The sequence below is a fragment of the Propithecus coquereli genome, unplaced genomic scaffold, assembly GCF_000956105.1.
Source record: "Propithecus coquereli isolate 6110/MARCELLA unplaced genomic scaffold, Pcoq_1.0 Scaffold553, whole genome shotgun sequence".
Taxonomy (NCBI): Eukaryota; Metazoa; Chordata; class Mammalia; order Primates; family Indriidae; genus Propithecus; species Propithecus coquereli.
In genome coordinates this window covers 74,838-94,738 of record NW_012151430.1, presented here as the reverse complement: position 1 = coordinate 94,738, position 19,901 = coordinate 74,838, and the positions used below count along the sequence as shown (strand labels likewise).

Below are 19,901 nucleotides of genomic sequence, written 5' to 3'. Positions count from 1 at the left end.
GTACCATTATTATGTGTCAATCAAAAACAATATAAAACTTAAAGCACACATGTGGTTTAAATGTCAATTGTTAGAGATGTTGAGCATTTTTTTATGTTTGCTGGCCATTGTTCTGTCTTCTTTTGAAAAGTTTCTGTTCATGTCCTTTGCCCATTTATTGATGGGGTTGTTTGATTTTTTTCTTGTTGATTTTTTTGAGTTCTAGATAGATTCTTGTTATCAGCCCTTTATTGGATGTGTAGAAAGCAAATATTTTCTCCCATTCTGTACTCAATTACAAAAAATGATGGTGATCTAGCACCTCTTGTATTTTCCTGAATAGAGCTTGAGCCCATCCTCTGAAGTGAGGTATCACAAGAATGGAAAAATAGGCACCACTTGTACTCGCCATCAAACTGGCACTGACTGATCAACACTAAGGTCCTCACTCGGTAGTAATATTCTTTGGGGGTTGGGGGTTTGGGGGTGGGTAAACTCACAACTAATGGACGCGGTGAGCGTTGTAGGGGGGAAGGGGGATGCCTCAAATCATGGTTGGGATGTGGCAAAGTCATAACATGTAACAGAAATGTTTGTACCCCCATAACATTCTAAAATTAAAATATATATATATGTATATCAATTGTACTGAGAGGTTCATAATAAAAATCCCCTCCCCATCTTTCTCAGTCCCCCTCTCTAGAGATAGCCTCTTTCAACCCTTTATTAGATCCTATTTCTATTTATGTTGTTATTTCTCGATCTACCAATTTTGGACACTTACCGTGATAGATGAGGATTAAGCTCTCCTGCAGAACCACCCCCTCTTCTCCTCCCTCCACTGTCCCCGTAAGAACATAACATGGTTTGTGGTTAACTCAATAGTGAACGTGGACATAGTCTTCAATGCTGAACTAAGTAGTGTCCTTGAGTTCTGGAAATTTTCTTGTATTATTTCTTTAATAATTTTCTCTCCTCTATTTTATCTGTTAGATCATCTTGGATTAATCTTCTAATTTTCTTACATTTTTCTCTCCTGTTTTCCATCTCTTTGCCTTTTTGGTCTTTCTTGGGAAATCTTCATTGACTTCCTGCTCCAACTCTTCTGCTGATTTTTGAAAAAAAAAATTGGCATTCATGTTTTTAATATCCAAGTACTCATTCTTGTTCTGATTGTTCTTTTTCTATAACACCACATTCTTGTTTTGTACATACACTATCTCCCTCTTATCCCTCTTGAGGTACTATTTATTTTCATGAATGTCTCTTTTGTCTTAATATTCTTCTTTTCTCTATTTTGACTTTGCTTCTACCTGGCTTCTTCTGTTCTTCTCTCTCTTCTCGCCCTCTTCCATGTTGGAGGCTTTCCTTAAATACCTAATGTCTTGGCTGTCTGTTGATGCTTGTAACAGCAATAAAAGATGAACTAAACTGTGTTTGCTCTGGGAGAATTTATCAGCTGGGGCTTCACTAAAGGAGCAAGCCAGTCTTTTCATTCACAGGCCTTGAATGTCAGCATCTTTTTTCTCGAGCTAGGTTTCTCAACCTTGGCACTAGGGACGTACTGGGCCAAATAATTCCTTGTTGTCAGGGGCTGTCTTGTGCTTTGTAGAATGTTTAGCAGCGTCACTGACTTCTACTCACGAGATGTCAGTAGCAACCCCCCTCCCAAAGTTGTGATAACCAAAAGTGTCTCTAAGCATCGCCAAATGTCCCCTGGGGGCAAAGTCACCCTGTTAATAACCACTATTCTGGAGCCATTCAGCTTCTCAAGAGAAGCATTCTAACTCCTTGTTCCAGTTGTCTGTTGCTGCGTAACAAACCACCCAAAACTTGGCAGCATAAGACAAACATTTTTTTATTATGCTGCAAGTCAGGGAATCGAAGGGCACAGCTCTTCGTGGCTCTGCAATGTCTGGGGCATCAGCTGGGATGACTGGGATGACGGAGAGTGACTGGGATAGCTGGGGCTGAAGGACCCAATTCCAAGATTGTTCTTACTCATCAGGGAGAGCTGCACGGCCAGGCTCAGCTGGGACTGTTGGCTGGAGAGACCACATATGGCCTCTCTAGCACAACGGCTTGGTCGTTGGCCTCCTACAGGTAGCTCAGGTCTCCAGTGTGAGTGTTCTGGCCAAACAGATGGAAGCTGTGTGGCTGCCTGTGGCCCGGCCTTGGGAGTCACATGCTATAGTCACAAGCCCACTCAGCTTCAGAGGAGGAGATGCAGACCCACATCTCAGTGGAAGAAGTGTCAAAGAATTTGCAACCATGTTTTAAATTCACCACACTCCTATCCAAGGTGATAGATACCTGGGGCAGGGCAAGGTGAGTGGGTGGGACACTGAGTCCCACTGTTCACTCTTCAGACTTTACCCTCATCCTCCTGTTTTCATCCCTGTATTTATCTGCCTCCCCTCCAGCCTGAGTCTTCTGTTCAGTGCCTTTGTCTCGGGCTGTGTGGGGCGGGGTGTTGGGGTAGGATCTGGGCAGGATTTCAGCCAGGTGCCTTGTTGATTACCCCACTGGCTCCTGTGCCTTGCCCCACCGTCTGTCTGTAGCACCTCTTCTCCTCCAGGGCCCTCAGCGTGCCCCTCTGCAGGCCCTTAGGAGACTCGCTTCCTCCACGTCAGCCACCGTTTCCCTACCTGCCTTCCAGCTTCCAGGAGTTTGTAGAAACCTCTCAGCCACTCATGTCTCCTTTACCATCTCTTTGCCTTTGAGGGTTTACACCATTTGATTTCTTGACTGGCATTTTCATGGTGTTTCGAGAGAGAAAGGAGATTGGGACATGTGAATAACCTGACGTGTCTAACTGGAAGCCCTGCCATACCTCTTTTGGACGGATGTGTCTCTGAACTGTGTTATAACCTTCCCGGCCCTGTGACAGCTCTCGTAAGCAGTACAGTGGCCCCACTTAACCTTTTGTTGATAATTCCAAGTCATCTTTACGAACATACGTGTTTACCTTGGAATTATCAAGCTAAGTGGAACTATTTGTCCCTCCTCCGTGATGGGCCCTGGTCATTGTGCAGGAATTCCTTAAACCTTTCTTCACAGTTGTCTCTGTCTCTGCTGCCTCTCGTCTCCTGTGTTCGTGGGGAGGGTTCTGTGTTACAGCACATCACCTTCTAGTTTGCTCTTTTCCAATGGCTGACCCAGAGGACTTTGCAGAGCATTCTCCGCCCTGCCCCACCCAGCTCTGTTCCTGTTGGTCTTCCCCACACCTCCCAGGAGTTGGCCTTGGTGGGTGGGATCAACCAGGCTCCACGTCTTCCTGCTTCCTGTTGGGTTTGGCCATCGGAAGACCCCACAGGGGTTGGAGGGTGGCAAGAGGGTGATGTTGGGGTACTTTATTCCCCAAGCTCCCTCCCTTGCCAGGCCTCAGGTCAGCAGTGTCTGTTGCGCACCCCAAATCCACGGCTCCTGTTGGCAGACCCCCGTATAGCTCTCTCTGGGTTCCAGTGATGCCCTCCTTCCTTCCTTGGTGGAGAGGTGACAGTCACAGCTCCCACTATTGCTGGCTCCAGGGTGCTTCACCTTCCCATGTGGGCTTCCCTTAATCCTACTCACCCCTCTGTAGATAGTCCCTTCCCTAAACTCTCCAGTCACCAGTGGGGTGTGCACGTGTGCCCACTGGGACTCTGAGCCATACAGGAGCCTTTTCTGATTTGCATCTAAAACGAGAGTAAATACTCCGTGAGTGAGCCTTGGGAGACTCTCCTAGGAGTCCTGGAGGTGAGCTTTGTGACATTTCTAGGCTACTCAAGGGCTTTTTTTGCTATTGTTCACGGCCAAGTTTTTAACTGGAATACACATAATAGAGGACAGTGGATTAGTGACTTCTCCATAAGGGAAAAAATTACTTACTAGAGTGTTTGAGAAGGAAAATATGCATGTAAATAAAGGGAAACCAGGAGTGAGAAATTATGATGACTTTCAGAAGTTATGTGACAGGCTGGAAAGCATCAACAGTTTCACAAAAGGATTAAATACTGTCCTGGATAACAGATCCTTGCTGCGTCTGGAAGGTAAAGCTGAATGTTTGGACTCCCTCAGGCCTGACATTAGCAGCCCCTCAGGTGGGACCCGCCCCACCTATGTGTTTCCCTGTGATGCTTGTGCTCAGGGGAGCACCACGTGCTTGTCGGTCCACCAGGATGAGGACACACTGGAGCCCAGAGAGGCCCCGGCCTTGTCCTCACACCCACCAGGAGCAGCCAGGAGCCCAGCCCCTGTGCCACGCTGCGCTCAGCCTGCCCACTCTCCTGCCGGGACACTCCCTGGATTCTCTTGCTCCTCGTTCTCTGGCCCCACTCAGCCCTCATTTTTGTTTAATTTGCGTACTTCTTCGAAGCACACATATCTCTAGGGAAAAAATACAATCAAGAACTCCTCCTGGTCACCCATTTACTGAAGCAGGAAAAGGAAACATTTCATAAATTCTTCATGAAGACAACAACAGGAAGGGGTCGTGTCATCTGGCTGGCAAGGGCTGCCACTGTGGCATTTCACAGACAGGGAGGTGAGGTGGCACATGGGGGCCAAGGTCCCAGCCAGGGGCGACACAGGCAGACTCCTCAGGGCCAGGCCTCTCTCTGGCCCACCCCTGTGGACCCCCAGCCCTACCAGACAGGTGGGAAAGGCCCGGGGGAGCCAGAGAATCAGGAGAGTTGCCCCACCTGCCTTATTCTTGATTATTTTAACTCTAGGGACTTTTTTTTAACATGGCTACCCTTGAGTGATATAGCTTTATCAGTTCAGCTTGTCCTCTTGCAGCCCACGCCACTCTGTTTCCTTTGGCCAAGGGAACCTAGCTGAGGCCCCCAGCGTCCCTGCCCAGCAGAGCTGTAGGAGGCCCCAGGCCCCTTCCTGTTCACTCTTGCTCTATAGACGCCACGCTGCAAGGCAGACGTGCAGGGACACCACCTGAAGACCCAGCCTGCAGCTCAGCGCCACTCACTATTGGTGGCAGAGGTCCCAGAGAGCCGGGGGAGCTTATTGAGGCCTCTCTGCACTGCCCCTTCCACAGCAGGCAGGTTCACGGTCTGTGAGATTCTGGGAGGGTGGTTGGGGCCCAGGTGGGTGGAACACCTGTGTGTAAGCCCCACGTCCTGTCTTTTCCTGTCCAAGCTGCCTGCAGTTTGACCAGAGTATGCTGGAGGTCAGCCACTGCTGGGGAGGCTGCCACTAACCACACAGAGAGGAAGGAAAAGTCTCAGCCCTAGCACTTAGAGCTGAGCCCAACGTGGTCCTCAGCAAGATGTTATAAATTCCTAATCCGGATACTGGGCCAGGAGTAAGCATCATCTGGAACACAGAGCTGGCTGCTGTCCACACATATAGACACTCTGAGTCAGATCTGCTCCCCACCCCACTGAGGTTGTCAGAGCCTCAATAGTGCCACTGTCCTGCATGGCAGCCCCTGGGAAGCCCAGTGCCACACCTCCACAGATGACCCTGTAGCAGCTGTGCCCAGTGATCGCCTTCCCTGGGGCAGGGCGGGGCGGGGCCCACCTTGTTGCCATTACAAACTGATGCAACCAGTTTTCAACAGACACTGCCCAGGAAGAAACACATTACCACAGCGTGCTGCAATACCCCTCTGCCTGTGCACGTCAGCAGAGGTGGACGTCTCCCCACCCCAGCGTCTCACTGCACCGAGCTGGAAGTGGCCTCTGCCAGGACCACTGGAGGCATTCGAGTGGATCTGCTTTTCCCAGGATAGTAAACCAGTGACTTTCAATCCTGGCTGCACGTTACAGTCATCTGGGTTGTTAAAAAATATTGATACCTGGACCTTCCCCCCACCCCAAAGATTCTGACTGCATTTATGAGGGTTTCAAAACATTTTTAAGTTTTTACTATAGATGACATACATGCCAAAAAAAAAAGAGCACAAACCCTAAGTATAAACCTCAGTGAACTTTCACAAAGTAAACTCACCCCAGATAACCGGCATCCAGATCGAGAAACTGAACATTATCAGTGACCCCCGGACCCTTCCAGTCACCGCCTGGCTCCAAAGGCTAACCTCCCTTCTGGATTCTGACGGTGTGGGTTAGTTGTGCCTGTTCTCAGACTTATATCACATGAATGGAATCACGCAGTGTATATACCTTTCGTGTCTGGCTTCTTCCACTCAGCATTGTGTTTGTGAGATGATTCGTCCAAACTGCTACTTTTAACTGTAGTTTGTTCTTTCTTATTGCTATGTTGTATTCTCCTATATGGATATTCCTCAATTTACCTATTCTACTCTTGATGGCTGTTGGGCTTGTTGTTTACAGTGTGGAGCTATTATGACTACTACTGCTTTGACCACTCTGGTGTGTTTATCTTTTGGAGCACGTTCATATGCGTTTCTGTTGGGTATATACCTAGAAGTGGAATTGCTGGGCAAGTACAGATATGAGTGTGTTCAGCTGTTGTATCTCATGCCAGATGATTTTCTGCAGTGGCTGTACCAGTTTACACTCCCTCCAGCAATGTATGAGAGTCCTGGTTGTTTCACATCTTTGCCAACAATTGGTATTTTCTACCTTTTTCATTGTTAGCCATTCTGGTGGGTATATAGTAGTATCACAATGTGGTTTTAATTTGCATTTCCCTGATGACTAATATAATTGAGCACATTTTAATATGATATAAGCCATTCAGATCTTCTCTTTGCAAAGTGCCTGTTGAAGTATTTGGACATGAGTATTTTTTTAAAGTTCCCCAGGTATTAATAATTCTAATATGCAGCCAAGGTTGAAACCCACTGAACTAAACCACAAGTTATAATGGCATCTGCGATTGCCTTTCTCGGTGTTCTGCCCTTGAACTTAGAGCATTTTGGATCTTAGAAGACCTCATTGACCTGGGGAAAGACAGTCTCCCCCCCCCCCCCCCCCCCCCAGCTGCTAAGATGAGCCTACCAGAAGCAAGAAATTGGAGCTGGCAGTTGAGAATCTTTAGGAATGTGACCTCTTCTTCAGAGGGTCCAGGAAGGGCTGTGCTGTCCCCAGCTGCCACAGACATTTTCTGACCACAAAAATGGCCCTTTGCTGGTCTCCCCGGAGCTCCAGGCAATCATGTGGGGAAGTGGAGGGCCCCATGCCAGGTACTTCCCAGTTTCTAGGCCAGCGTGAATGGGACACAGCTCATAGGGGGGTTGTGGTCAGGATGGGGACAGTAGAGCATGTGTTCTGGGGACCTGGGTGGGGCTGAGGGAGGCCTGCTGTCTGTGGCCTTTGTCCTGGGTGGGGAGGCAGCTAGTGGGCTCTCCTGCGTGGTCCAGGCCTGGCCAGCTCTCGAGTTCTGTAGTCTGCATCTGGGTCCCGGTCGTTTCTCTCACCTGTAATGGCCTCCTCTGTCATCTGTGGCAGACTCTGCAGCCCACCTTGGGGCTCCTGCTCCGGGCCCCTCCCTGGCCATTCACCAGCCCTCGGGAGCCCTCACTCCTGAGCTGGGCGGAACCTAGAATGAAAGTATTATCCACGCTGTGGTTTCTGATGACATCCTGCCTTGATTGAGTCCCTGTTGTGTCATCTGTGCTCATCGCATCCCAGGGGCTGCTGGGCACTTCTCTGTGCTGCCCCCCAGTGAGTGACATGCCACTTGGTGACTCACTGATGGTCTCCTCCACCTTGAGAAGGATTACGCAGTAAACATACAGACCACACGCAGAGCCAGCATTCCCTTCCCTCGTCCTTGAGCTGTGCAGATGTCACGCCGAGCGGCGGTGTAGCGGCGGTGTGGGCGCTGTGCTGGCATACGCCGCGTGCTGGGTGGGCAGGGGGCTCCGCACAGCGAGTTGGAGCTGGACCCCTGGTCGGGGGCTGGCGTGCTGGTGCCTGGAGTGGGTAAGTGCACAGAGGCTGCTCAGCCACAGCTACGGTGGGCCCCGAGCACCCTGGTGGAGGTCACTGCAGTTCCCTGAGCTCAGCGAGAGGCGCCAGCTCATCAGTACCTATCCTGTGTGCTCTTTAGAAAGAACAGGGTCTGCCTTCTAGTGACAGAAGTCCTGCCAGCTGCACGGCACAAGAGGAGGGAAAAGGAGGCACGTGGGCAAAGTTGACATTTTGGAGGCTGGTGGGCACAGAGCCAACACTAGACTCTGCGTAGAGCCATGTCCTATGGATTCAGGCCCATCTTGGAAATTGCTGTGGGCATAGAGCACCTCGTTTCTGATAATCCGAGTGTAGAAGTTGGGGTTCCCCTGATTGGCCTAAATGGTAGCCTGCACCAACCAGCACCCGAGTGCTGTCTGAACCTGGAACAATAACGGGAAGAACACTGCCTCCTGCGACGTAGGAGGGTCCTACATGTAAGGTGCTTCATACTCTTGCCAACAGTCAGTATTTTCTCATTTTCACATTGGCCATCTGAGTCTCATTAAAAGAGAGCATCCTCTCCTTCCACTAAGCCTGCATCCCAGCCCCCCACCCTTTCTTCAGAGGCCCCTTCCCAGCAATCAGGCCCTCCCACTCTCTCCACCTGGGTCTTCAAACTTTCCTTCTCCACTGGCTCCTGCCGGCTCCGTCGCCCATGTGCTGCTTCCTCGGGGACCACAGCCACGCCGTCTGTCTCTCATAGCCAAGACTTGGAAAGAGACGTTGCCTCTCTCTCCCTCATCCCAGCTCATTTATTCAGCAAATGTTTCCCTTACAATTGCCTGTGCTGGGCATGGTGGGGATTCGGTGGTGAATGAGACCACCAGGTCTGCTCTCATGAAGCTCATAATCAAGTAGGGAAGACGGACATAAATCATTTCAAAATGTTTATGTAATGGCAGTTACGACATGTGCTGCCACAGCCCAACAGCAGTGCGGTTCCTTTCTTTGCACTTGTGCAGCTGCAAACGTCTGCTCATCCTTCAAACCTGAGCTCCTGTGCCATGCCATCTATGCCCCCTTCCTGACGCCACACAACAGGGCGTGCCTCTGTGTCCACGACAGCCCTTGGGTATAGCTGGTCCCCACCAGGCCACACTCGCCCCAGAGCCCCTGCCTGGCACAGAGCCCAGCCCAGTGGAGATGCTCAATAGATGAGTAACAGTCCCCACCAAGATTGTGACAACCACCTGCGTGTGAACATCTCCAGGGGCTGAGAACTCCCTACTTTCTTTCTTTTCTTTTTTTTTGCAGATAGCCTTTTGTTTATTTTTCTCGTTATAAAAGGTATTTGGGCTAGGGCACAACAATGTGAATACACTTAATAGTGAACCGTACACTTTAAAATGGTTAAGATGGTAAATTTTATATGTGTACTTTAATCACAACTTTTAAAAAATAATGCAAAAAAGGGGAAAAAGGGCGAAGGTCCATATTATTGAGGAAAAAAAGACAAAGGATTTGATTCAGATAGAATTGGATTTTAAAAAGTAATTTGGATTAGAGAAATATAGATCAGAACCACAGTAAATAAGATACCACATCACATCCTTTAGGATGGCTATTATTTATTTAAACAACAACAGCAAAAAAACCCCAGAAAATAGCAAGTGTTGGCAAGGATGTGAAGAAATGGGAACCTCTGTGCATTGCTGGTAGGAATGTAAAATGGTGCAGCCACTGTGGAAAACAGTGTGGCTATTCCTCAAAAAATTAGTTATCGTATGATCCAGCAGTTCCTCTTCTGGGAATGTACCCCAAAGAGCTGAAAGCAGAGACTGAAAGTACTGTCTGTACACCAGTGTTTGGAGCAGCATTGTTCACAAGAGCCAAGAGGTGGAAACACCCAAATATCTATTGGCAGATGAATGGAGAAATAAAATGTGGTACACACATACGATGGAACACTGTTCAGCTTTAAAAAGGAATGAAATTCTAACACATGCTACAACACGGATGAACCTTGAAGACATTATGCTAAGGGACATAAGCCAGACACACAAGGACAAACATTGTATGATTTCACTTATATGAGGTGTCGAGAGTAGTCAGTTCATATAGACAAAAAATGGAATGGTGGTGGCACCAGGGGCCGGAAGGACAGGGGAACAGGAAGGTACTGTTTGATGGGCGCAGAGTTCATGTTGAGGATGATGAAAAGCTCTGGAGAGGGACGGTGGTGACGGCTGCACAACAGTGTCATGTACTTAATACCACAGAGCAGTTCATTTAAAACAGTTAAAATGGCGCCTTTCATGTATATTTTACCGTAATAAAAAAAATAATTTCGGTGTATTATAGAGATTTTAGAAAATATTGCAAAGTACAAAAGGAAGGACATTAAAATCGTTTGCAATCACCAGGTATAGACAGCCACTGTTAAAATTTCAGTGCGTATCTTTTCATTCTTATTCTCTCTCTCAAAACAGTGTGCATGTATGCACGTGTGTGCCTGTGCACGTGTGTGTGCGTGTGTGCCTGTGTGTGGGCGTGTATATGCATGTGTGCATGCGTGTGTGCGCCTGTGCACACGTGCGTGTGTGTGCATGTGTGTGCATGCTTGTGTGCGCCTGTGCACATGTGCATGCGTGTGTGCATGTGCGCGCATGTGTGCACACGTGTGTGAGTGCGTATGCATGTGTGCATGCATGTGTGTGTGTGTGCATGCATGTGCCTCTCAAGAGGCCACATTCGACTTACGCGAGAGCCTCCTCACTTCTACATCTCATCTATTCCCACTGCTGCTCCCTCCCCTGGAGCCATCCGGAGCAAGTCTATCCCTGTTCTGGACATCAATCCTTTGAACAAGTTTTCATGGCTGATTTCACTCCCCTGGGCCTCCAGGGTTGCACTTCTCTGAAAATGCGCGTTTCTTTTACGTGTCTAAAAACGTGGTACCCAGAGTGGGCCCAGTAATATGCCGGAAGGGGTTGGAGAGAAAAGCAAGCGCCCCTCACCCCTTCTAAGATACTGCACTCAGCAGTGGCCAAGTGAGCACAGCAGCGCTCTGGACTCCCTCAGTCTGTTGGTCTGAGCTGTGCTGGGCTCAAGTTCGCCCCACCAGCCCCCCACCTTGGTCCTCTTGCTTCTTGAACCTGGTGCTGGGCCTTACATTGTCCCTGTTGATTCTGCCTCTTAGATCCTGCTTCTTCAGGCTGTTGGGAGGCTGTGACTTCATGCCCAAGGAACAGATCCACCCTCTCCCTTGCGTGGAAAGGAGTGAGGGCTGCACAGCCTCTGACCCCTGCTGGGACCCGGGGAGGAGCGGCTGCTTCCTCTGCTCCTCTCAGGAGAAGGGTGCCTCCTCGTCTCAGGAACTGTCTGCCCTGTGGGGCAGCAGGTCAACAGCAGTGACCCAGGCCACCAGAGGTAGTAGATCCCTCCACCACAGGGGCTCTGCAGTCCCGGGGGCTGCCTGCCTCCGCTGCAATAGGCGTGGCCCCGGAGCCGTGCTGCAGCTGTCACACCCTCTGGAGGGACCCCAGGCCCCCACATTTGGGCCCAGCTACCGCCTCCTTCCCTAGATTTTCTACCTGGTCCAGGAGCCAGGGCATCTCTAGTTTGTTGGCAGGGAGAGGTGAAGCAGGAGGCCACAGCCACTCAGGTGGCCAAGGTTCATGTTCATGCCCACTGAGTAGAGGCGGACAGTGTTTCATTTGCCTTCAAATCCAGCTACGGACACACAGCCCTTTTCTCCTGGCTCTGAGGCCTCCACAGAAAGGTTTTGTAAGGTTGCAGCCAGGACCTTTACAGCCCAGTCCTGAGATTATCTTTTTATTGCAACTTTGATTAATGATTGATCAAAAACTGATACTAGAAACACTGAAGAACAAATTTGCCCTAGAGATTAGGAAAGGTCTGCATCTGCCAGGCTCGGGGACCTGCCCACCTGCTCCCTCCAAGATCAAACCGGGGCAAAAGTACGTTGGGAGACCCAGCCCTACACACTCTCACACGTGCAGTCACACACAGAGGGAAAAAAGACTTAAACGTCCTTACATCCCTTTGGAATTGGGCTAAAAATTGCCAATACATAGAGCAATGGACAGAACAAAAGGACCTAAGGGGTTTCGTAGAATTTTTCTTTCTTGTTTTGTTTCTATTAATGCCTGTTGCAAATTGTGAACTTAAAAGAGAAATTTGGAGCGTGGGGAAGAGAGAAGCCTGTACGAAGACCATGGCTTGGACTTCCTGCAGACCTCAAGTCCCAAGGACATCTGAGATGTGTCCAGCACCAGGCAGGGGAGGGGCAGGGAGTGCTAAACAAAGAGGAGAAGGACGAGGCCATGCTCCAGTGTGTTCTGGCTGTTCCGATGGTCTCTAACGCCGTGACGGCCATAGCGTGGTCCATAGAGCACACCAGAATCACCAAAGCGCCCAAACCTACAGGCTCAGTGACCAGAGAGCCAGGAATCTGCGTTTTAACAGCCTCCGACAGTGGGCTCTGCCCCTGCCCGCCCTCTGAGAGTGCCCAGGAAGCAGGGTGCCGGCTGGAGCACTTCCCCTGCCCTCAGCTCCTCTGCGGTGCCTTGGGGCACAGGGAGTGGAAGCTGGCAGAGCTGCTTCTGAATTGAAACTGGAAAATGAAACTGGAAATCGTAGCCTCGTGCCCCTGAGTGCCGGAGTTTCCTTTCCACAGGGAGAGTCCCCTGGGAAGAAGGGAGTGGGTGGGGTGGGGTGTGGGCATTTCAGTAAAGGCACAAGGTGGCCAGTCTGCAGCCTGGTGGGGAGGGGTGGCGAGCTTGCTGTCAGCCCTGGGGAGACTTCCTCTCCAGGAAAAGCCAATTTTATACTTATGTCGAAAAACTCCTTTCAGTGATAATTTGGGGTCAGGGGGCCTGGCTACCCATTCATTAATCTGGACCATTTTATACCAGATGCTTTCCCCCCTTGGCCGGCTGGGCTCCCCCACACACACTGAGGACTTGGATGAGGACAGGAGGTGCTTTCTCAAACAGTCTGAGTCTACCTGAGGGTCAAAGATCAAACCCTAGACTCCTCTCTCCTCTGGTTCTCTCCTCCCCCCACACGTACGGGTTCGTGCTCACCCGGCCGCAAATGCTGTCAGCAGCTGCCCGCAAAGGCACCACTTTGGGCCAACTTTGACGATACCAGCAAAGCAGCATTTATAGAAGCAGCAGATTTCCCGAAGGGCCTGGAATTCAGGGGAGGAGGGCAGTGGGGGGAACCAAGAACTGGCCCCCCTGCTGGCTCCGCCCTGCCCTTGCTCATCTGAAATGTCTCTTCCTTGGGAACAGCTGCCCAAGCCCCCCAATCCTGCACACTCTTTCTTAGGTTAAGTGCCCTGAAGTTGCGCCGTGTCACAGCACTTGTATTTTTCAGAGATTTGTGTGGTTATTTGCCTAATGTCTGTCTCCCTCATGAAACTGTGAGGCCTGGAACCTGGTCTGTGCTGTTCACTGCTTGTCCCCAGGGCCTGGAATAGCGCCTGGCGTGCGGTAGGTGCCCATGTGTTGGTGCGTGAGGGCAGCCTGGAGAGCCCAAGAGAAGGATGGTGCTCCCGCAAGGGGTCTGCATCCGGGCTCCAGTGTCCACATGCCACCTCAGCCACCCAGGAACCTTTCTTTGAGGATGCTTGGACAGATGCCCCGCTTTGCTGCCCGCAATACCAAAACCCCAGACTGCGGGATGCTCTGAGCGTCCGCAGTGTGTGCAGGCAGTTCCTGAGGGCTGCGGGCTTGGTGGAGGAGCTGCCGGGGGCAGGGGCTGTGTCCCTGTGGCACGTTCTGCACGGCCCCGGCTTTGCCCCCCTTACCTGCACAGGTGGGCTTCACATAGCCTCTTCCAGATAGGCAGGGGCACTGGGCTCCCTGGACCACCCAAAAAAAGAAAGGCTACTTTTGGCCTGAGGGTCAGGAGGAGACAAGCTGGGGTTGGGTGCGTGACGTGATTTTTAAAGCAGGGGTGGGCAAATGAAGGACGCTGGTGGACGGTCCTCTGGGAGGAGATGTGGGCTGAGGAAGCAGCTCTGACTACAGGCCCACGCCAGCCCTCAGTCTTCTCAGCCTCACCGGCTCGTCTGTGAATAGCTCCTGTTCTCGTGCTTGTGCATGAGAGGCAATGTCACAGAAGTCATAGGGCAGACTTTGGAACCAAGCTCTCTGGGATAAAATCCCAGCTCTGTGATTCACAGGCTGGGTGACCTTGAGCTAATTACTAAATCTCTCTTTGCCTCATTTTCTCTTCTGTAAAATGGGAACAGTTATACTGAGTTCTGTGAGTTAATCCGTGTTCCTGACACCTGGTGCGGGCCAGTCATTGGTGGCTGTCGTTACCACAGCCAGAGTTGTGAGGACCCAGCGCGGTGGCAGGTGAGAGCGCAGCTCCCGCACTCGAAGGCGCTGTGCAGTGTGAGGAGTGGTGAGATTATCTCGGAAATACTGAAGGCGCAGCTTCTCTCCCACATGTGTCTGGGGTGGGGCAGCTGTTTTACTTATTTAATGTTAAACTAGAAGATGCACCAAAGGGAGGTGAAAAATGAAACCGCCAACCGTTTGAGCTGTCAGCTGCACCAAGCAGTGTGGCCGGTGCAGATGGCAAGGGCCTGGGCAAGCCCACTTCCTCCGTGCAGGCCGCGCATCTCCCTCACACGGCGGCCTCCCAAGGCCACAGGAAGCCGGGCCAGGCACAGGCCCTCCAGGTGTGCGGGAAGCCTGGGCAGGGGGTGGCAGCTGCCAGGGTGAGGATGGAAGCCTTTGAGGTCCTTGCTGGGTCCTGGGACCCCTGTACACTAGCCCCTGCCCTCCCCCTGCCCAGGCCTGCCCGGAACTAGTTGGAAACGGGCTCCTGCCCAGGCTCTTCTCTCCTGAGGTAGGGAGCCATCGTGCAAAAGGCATCCAGCCCAAGAGAGCAAGCTGGATGGGAGGAGAGCTGAATCTTTTCTCAAAGGAAATGCAGTTGTGGTTTTGAGATGTTCATATTTCACATCTGTGGTTGGCGTTTCCCAGGGTTCTCAGAGGTGAATGCAGGGTCAGCCCCATGTCGCCAAATAAGGTTCACAGTGACCTTAGCAACAGGCTTTGCTACCCATTGGCTGCCACTGTTGCTGCCTGCCAGTGCGGCCTCCCGAAAGCCAGCGCTGAAGCTGAGCTGAAGCTTCCACGTGCCTCTGTCAGAAATTACTGCCCTGGAAGCAGCCGCAGGTAGGCAGAGAGCTCTGCACAAAGGTGGACAGGCAGTGGGGCAGGACTGCCTGGGTGCCCAAGTTTCAGAGTCCGCCTGGCCCGTGCTCCACTGACTGAGTCCTCACTCAGCTTGATGGCCTGGTCCCAGCTTGCCCAGGGGAGCTCCCACCCCTACTCCCTAGCTGTCGGCCTCGGACTCCACCGTGGTTACCATTGCATGGTTCTGCTCGTTTTAGTTCCACTTGTTCTTCCTTTTTCCCAGGCACTCGGCTAAGCTGCTTCTACACATTGTATCTTTTAACTCTCTCAACAACCGGGTGAGCTAGTTAGCCCCATTTTACAGGTGCAGAAACTGACACTAAGGGAAGTCAGGTAACTGGCCCAAGGTTACACCGCTAATAAAGTGAGGAAGTCACAATTTAAACCCGATTTAAACAGGCCCAGACCCCCTGCTATTAACCATCGCACTGTACTGCCAGACACTCGATGTCTGCAGCTCGCTGTCATTTTGCGACATGGTGATGATGATGCCAGGCCTCAGGCAGCTGGGATCAGGACTGCATGGAGTGACTTTTGTGCAAAGTGCTGGCTTGTCCAGTAGCATACCTTGGCCCTGGTGGCCTTAGTGCCCCCAAGTCATGCTCCACAAGCGGTTCGCACGTTCCTCTCTTGTGGAGTGTGCTGCTGAGACGTTGAGGTTTGTGAGCTGGACTTCTCTGTGTCTTCGTATTTGGTTTCTACTTCCTCTTTCTCAGCCTCCTCCTACCCTCACTGACTGCAAGGTGGGGAGGCCAGAGAGGAGCCTGCTCCCAAGGGGCCCCAGCCTGTGGGTACCAGGGAACAGGCTGGCTGGGCTGGAAGGGATGAGGTTCTGCAGACAGAGGTGGAAGGTCACACTGTAAGGGCAAACATACCTCATTTCCTCTACCTGGACACCTGGTGTTACAGCACTGTTTCTCTGAGAAACACTCTCAGGATTAAGAAAGTATATAAATGATCCGGTGAAGATGAAAGTGCATATACCCTGTAACCCAGGGGTCCCACTCCTCAGAGTCTGCTCTCACCGCACTTTAGCGTGTGCACCGGAATATTCACACAGCGCCAGGAGGAGTCCACGGCCCATCAACAGTAGAGAGTACAAATACATTGTGAGCTTTCCTGCAGTGAAAATGAATGAACTACAGTGACTTGTAAGCAACTGAAACATTGTGATAATTGGATAGTAGCACTGAACGGCTCATCAACATAATGCTAAGCAAAACATACAGAATGCATACAATATAATACCTTTTATAAAAAGTTTAACAACTGGCAATATTGGACTATATTGTTAAGGATATATGCAGAGGAAGTAAAACTATAAAAAAGAAAAGCACAAAAGTCATCACAATTGTCAATTTGGTCATGACCACAGGGGAGGGTGGGGGTTGTGATTTGTAGGGGAACTTGGGGGTCTTTGGGGGTGCTGGCATTGTTTTATCTCTCGACATGGGTAGTGGTGATACAGAGATTTGCTTTGTGGTTATTTGTTAAACTGAACATAGGTTTTGTGTATTTTTCTGCATAACTCTTATTTCACAATAAAAAATAAAAAGTGTATGTATGTGAATCTATCATAGCCTCGAACAGTGCATTGAACGGACACAGAATGAGGCCACAGAATGAGCTCTGCCTCCGCGCTGCGCCTCTTTGGAGCAGTGCTCAAGAGTGCCACACTCGCCGGACCACAACCGTTCCTGCAGACGGAGGAGCCTTGGAGGGAACAGAAGATAACAGCCATTGTGGAATTTGGGATTGCAGGACATCCTTTCACACTCCGGCCGTGACCAATTTACAGCCAGAGAAGATCAACCCGTGGCTGTGGGAGCAAGACCTGAAGAAACCGTGGCCACGGCCTGTCTGGGCTTCTGGGGACGTGGGTGGCTGGAGGGACACATGCAGATGACTCTGTCTGGGACCCAGCCCCACTTGGCCCCTGTGCAGTACTGACTTGGCTGGCACTCTGATTCTAGGAGCCTCCCTTCAGGAATGCCTGCATTGGTCGATTATCCGCCATATGTCTGTCTGGTCCCTGCAGAATACAAAAAGAAAGTAGCCTTCCGCAGTGGCTGAGCCGGGGCCCACTGGATGCTTAGTAAGGAGCCCAAGGCCACAAGTTGAGGCGCTGGCTCCCTGCCCTAGGGACTGGTGCTCTCTGAGGGTACAGACCATGTTTTATTTCCCCAGTCTGGAATGAGCCCTGGATGACAGTTAATAAACACCTGTTAAGTGAACAAGTGTGTGGAGTATGTGCCGTAGAGCAGCAGTCCCCACCTTTTTTGGCACCAGGGACCAGTTTTATGGAAGACAACTTTTCCACGGACCAGGTGGGGGTGACGGGTGGCGAGCGATGGGGAGCAGCTGTAAATACTGATGAAGCTGCGCTCGCTTGCCGCTGCTCACCTCCTGCTATGCAGCCCTGCTGCAGGCAGGCCAAGGACTGCTCAGTCTGTCATGGCCCGGGGATGGAGGACCGCAGCTGTAGAGAGTAAGGGCTCCTTAGGACCCTGCTGGAGAGGCAGCCCACTGGGCTTCCTGCTTCTCTGCAGGGCCCTCACCGGATAGCCCCGCCACTTGCAGCAGGCTTCCTCGGGGACACCCAGGGCTGTTGCCCACTGGCCCGTATGTCGGGTGTTAAAGATGGCCCTCCTTTCTCTTCTGCACGCTGGGCATGACCAGTTTCCACAGCTCTTCATCTTCCAGCCCGCAGCATACTGGTTATTCAGTCTGGAGAGGCGACCAAAGTATCCAGATGTGATCTGAACAGGCAGAACCATGGATGCAGATGGAGAGTTCGGGTCTGTGTGCTTTGGCAGTCAGTGTGTTCGGGTCGTAATGGTGACAGCGGCTGGCACAGCCTCCAGCACTGTAGGAAGGATCAGGGTTTATGCCCATCATCTTTCTTTCTTTGGCGTTCTCACAGCCTTAACATAGACACTGTTTTGGTGTAAAACCCCATGTTGTAGTCCTTGTCAAGAGTGTTATGTTTCTCCTCAACTATCCTGGAGACTCCCTGAGGCAACTGGCTTGTGGCAGGCACTCTATAATGTTAGCTAGTATTATTTGCTTTATTGTGTTGTTATTTGAATGGACAATCGTCCGTGGCATTTAACGAGCATGTACTACGTGCCAGAAACAGGTCCCTGAACATAGCAGTGAACAGAATAGACCTATCCCTGCCCCCAGCACCCCCAGACACTCTGACACAACTTGCTGATTGAATGACAAACTTTGATTAAACCCATTGTAATTAACCCCTCTGCCACCAGACATCATTGCATGTCCTCTGAATGTTCAACTCAGAACACACCTTTCCTGCCCTCAGGTGCTAGAACGTGAGAGTCTGAGGAAAACTCCCTGTGAGAGTAAAAACACTGAACCTGGAGAGCACTGACCAGGGGCCACATCCTTGCTCTGCCACAAACCCGCTGTGTCACAGTGGGTGAGTTACTTGACCTCTCTGAGCCTCAGTTATCGGTGAAGTGGGGTTAACAATGTATCCCTTGGTGGCATGAGATCAAATAGCATCACCGCAGTGCACAAGTCCAGGGGCCGCTGTTCACGTTTTAGTCCATGCAGCCTCTGCTGGCCTAGGAGCAAACGAGAGTACTTTCACTGTGTGACCGCAGTTAATGGCCAATAAGTAGCAGCTACTGTTGTGCACAAGTGGGGAAGCAGGGTCCAGCTGGCAGGCTGGACCGGCTTGGCCAGGCTTCGCTCTCCAAGGAAGGGCAGGGCTCTGGGACGTGCGGGCTCCGATGTAGGCAAAGGCCAGGAGGCAGGGACTGCTGAGCATGTCGGGGAGGAAGGAGGCTGGTGAGGGAGGTGGTCAGCAACTTCCAGTCTTGGGTAAGGAGTTTGCCTTTCCCTCTAGGCCAGAGAAGCCACCAGAAGCGGGGCATGGATGAGACCAAGGCAAATACTGTAATTAGTGAGCTTCAGCAGTCCAACGTCTATCTCACCAGACAAACAAAGGTCAGGGAGAAAAAGTCACGGACCAGGGCCCAGGCCAGGACCTCCGCCAGTACAGGACCCAGCTCAAACGACTCCTCGAGTCCAGGTTGTGGCCCCACAAAAGGAAGTTCCTGGCACTTTTCATATATATTTGTAATATTTTCCTGATTAGAAAAGTAATTATAGGTCATTGCAGAGAATTTATAAACCATAAAATACAAAGAAAATGTAATCCCACCATCCAAAGATAATCACTGCTAGTGCGGTGATGTATTTCCTCCACACATATTCCACCTAAAATTGTATATTATGGTCGAGTGCGGTGGCTCCCGTCTGTAATCCTAGCACTTTGGAAGGCCAAGGCAGGAGGATCACTTAAGGTCAGGAGTTTGAGGCCAGCCTGAGCAACATAGTGAGACTTCATCTCTAGAAAAAGAAAAAAAAATTGCCGGATGTGGTGTCGCACACCTGTAGTCCCAGCTACCCAGGAGGCTGAGGCAGGAGGATCGCTTCAGCCCAGCAGTCTGAGGTTGCAATGAGCTATGATGACGCCACAGCAACAGAGTGAAACCTGTCTCAAAAAAAATAAATAATATTTTCTATATTCATTGGGTTAGAATTACATTGTATATAGGTTTCACGTTCCACCTTTTCCCTGTAAAATTGTGTTTTATGAGGAAGGACTGTTTTTAATGCAGAAGAAACTCTAGAAAACCTTTTCCTTTAAAAAAAAAAAAAGCGCAAAGCCCTAGTCTGCAGTGGTTGCGAGGACATCCTGTGGGCTGCAGGGTGGCTCTGTCACGCGCATCCGGTGTGAGCTTCAAGGCAGCGGCTGTGGCCAGGTCCTGCTCTCCCCTGGCCAGGCTGCAGCTCTTGCCTGAGCGAGACAGGGTTCTGATGAGTGTGC

At 50.9% G+C, this 19,901-nt stretch overlaps 1 long non-coding RNA gene across 2 annotated transcripts in view; it reads left to right on the top strand.

Annotated features, from left to right (window-relative positions):
* Positions 1-17,265, top strand: part of LOC105821017 — a 78,862-nt gene extending 61,597 nt beyond the window's left edge. For both annotated transcript variants that reach the window (XR_001138042.1, XR_001138041.1), the window contains exon 3: positions 16,621-17,265. This is a non-coding gene — a long non-coding RNA (uncharacterized LOC105821017). The remainder of the gene's footprint in view (positions 1-16,620) is intronic.
* Positions 17,266-19,901: the final 2,636 nt, after the last annotated feature.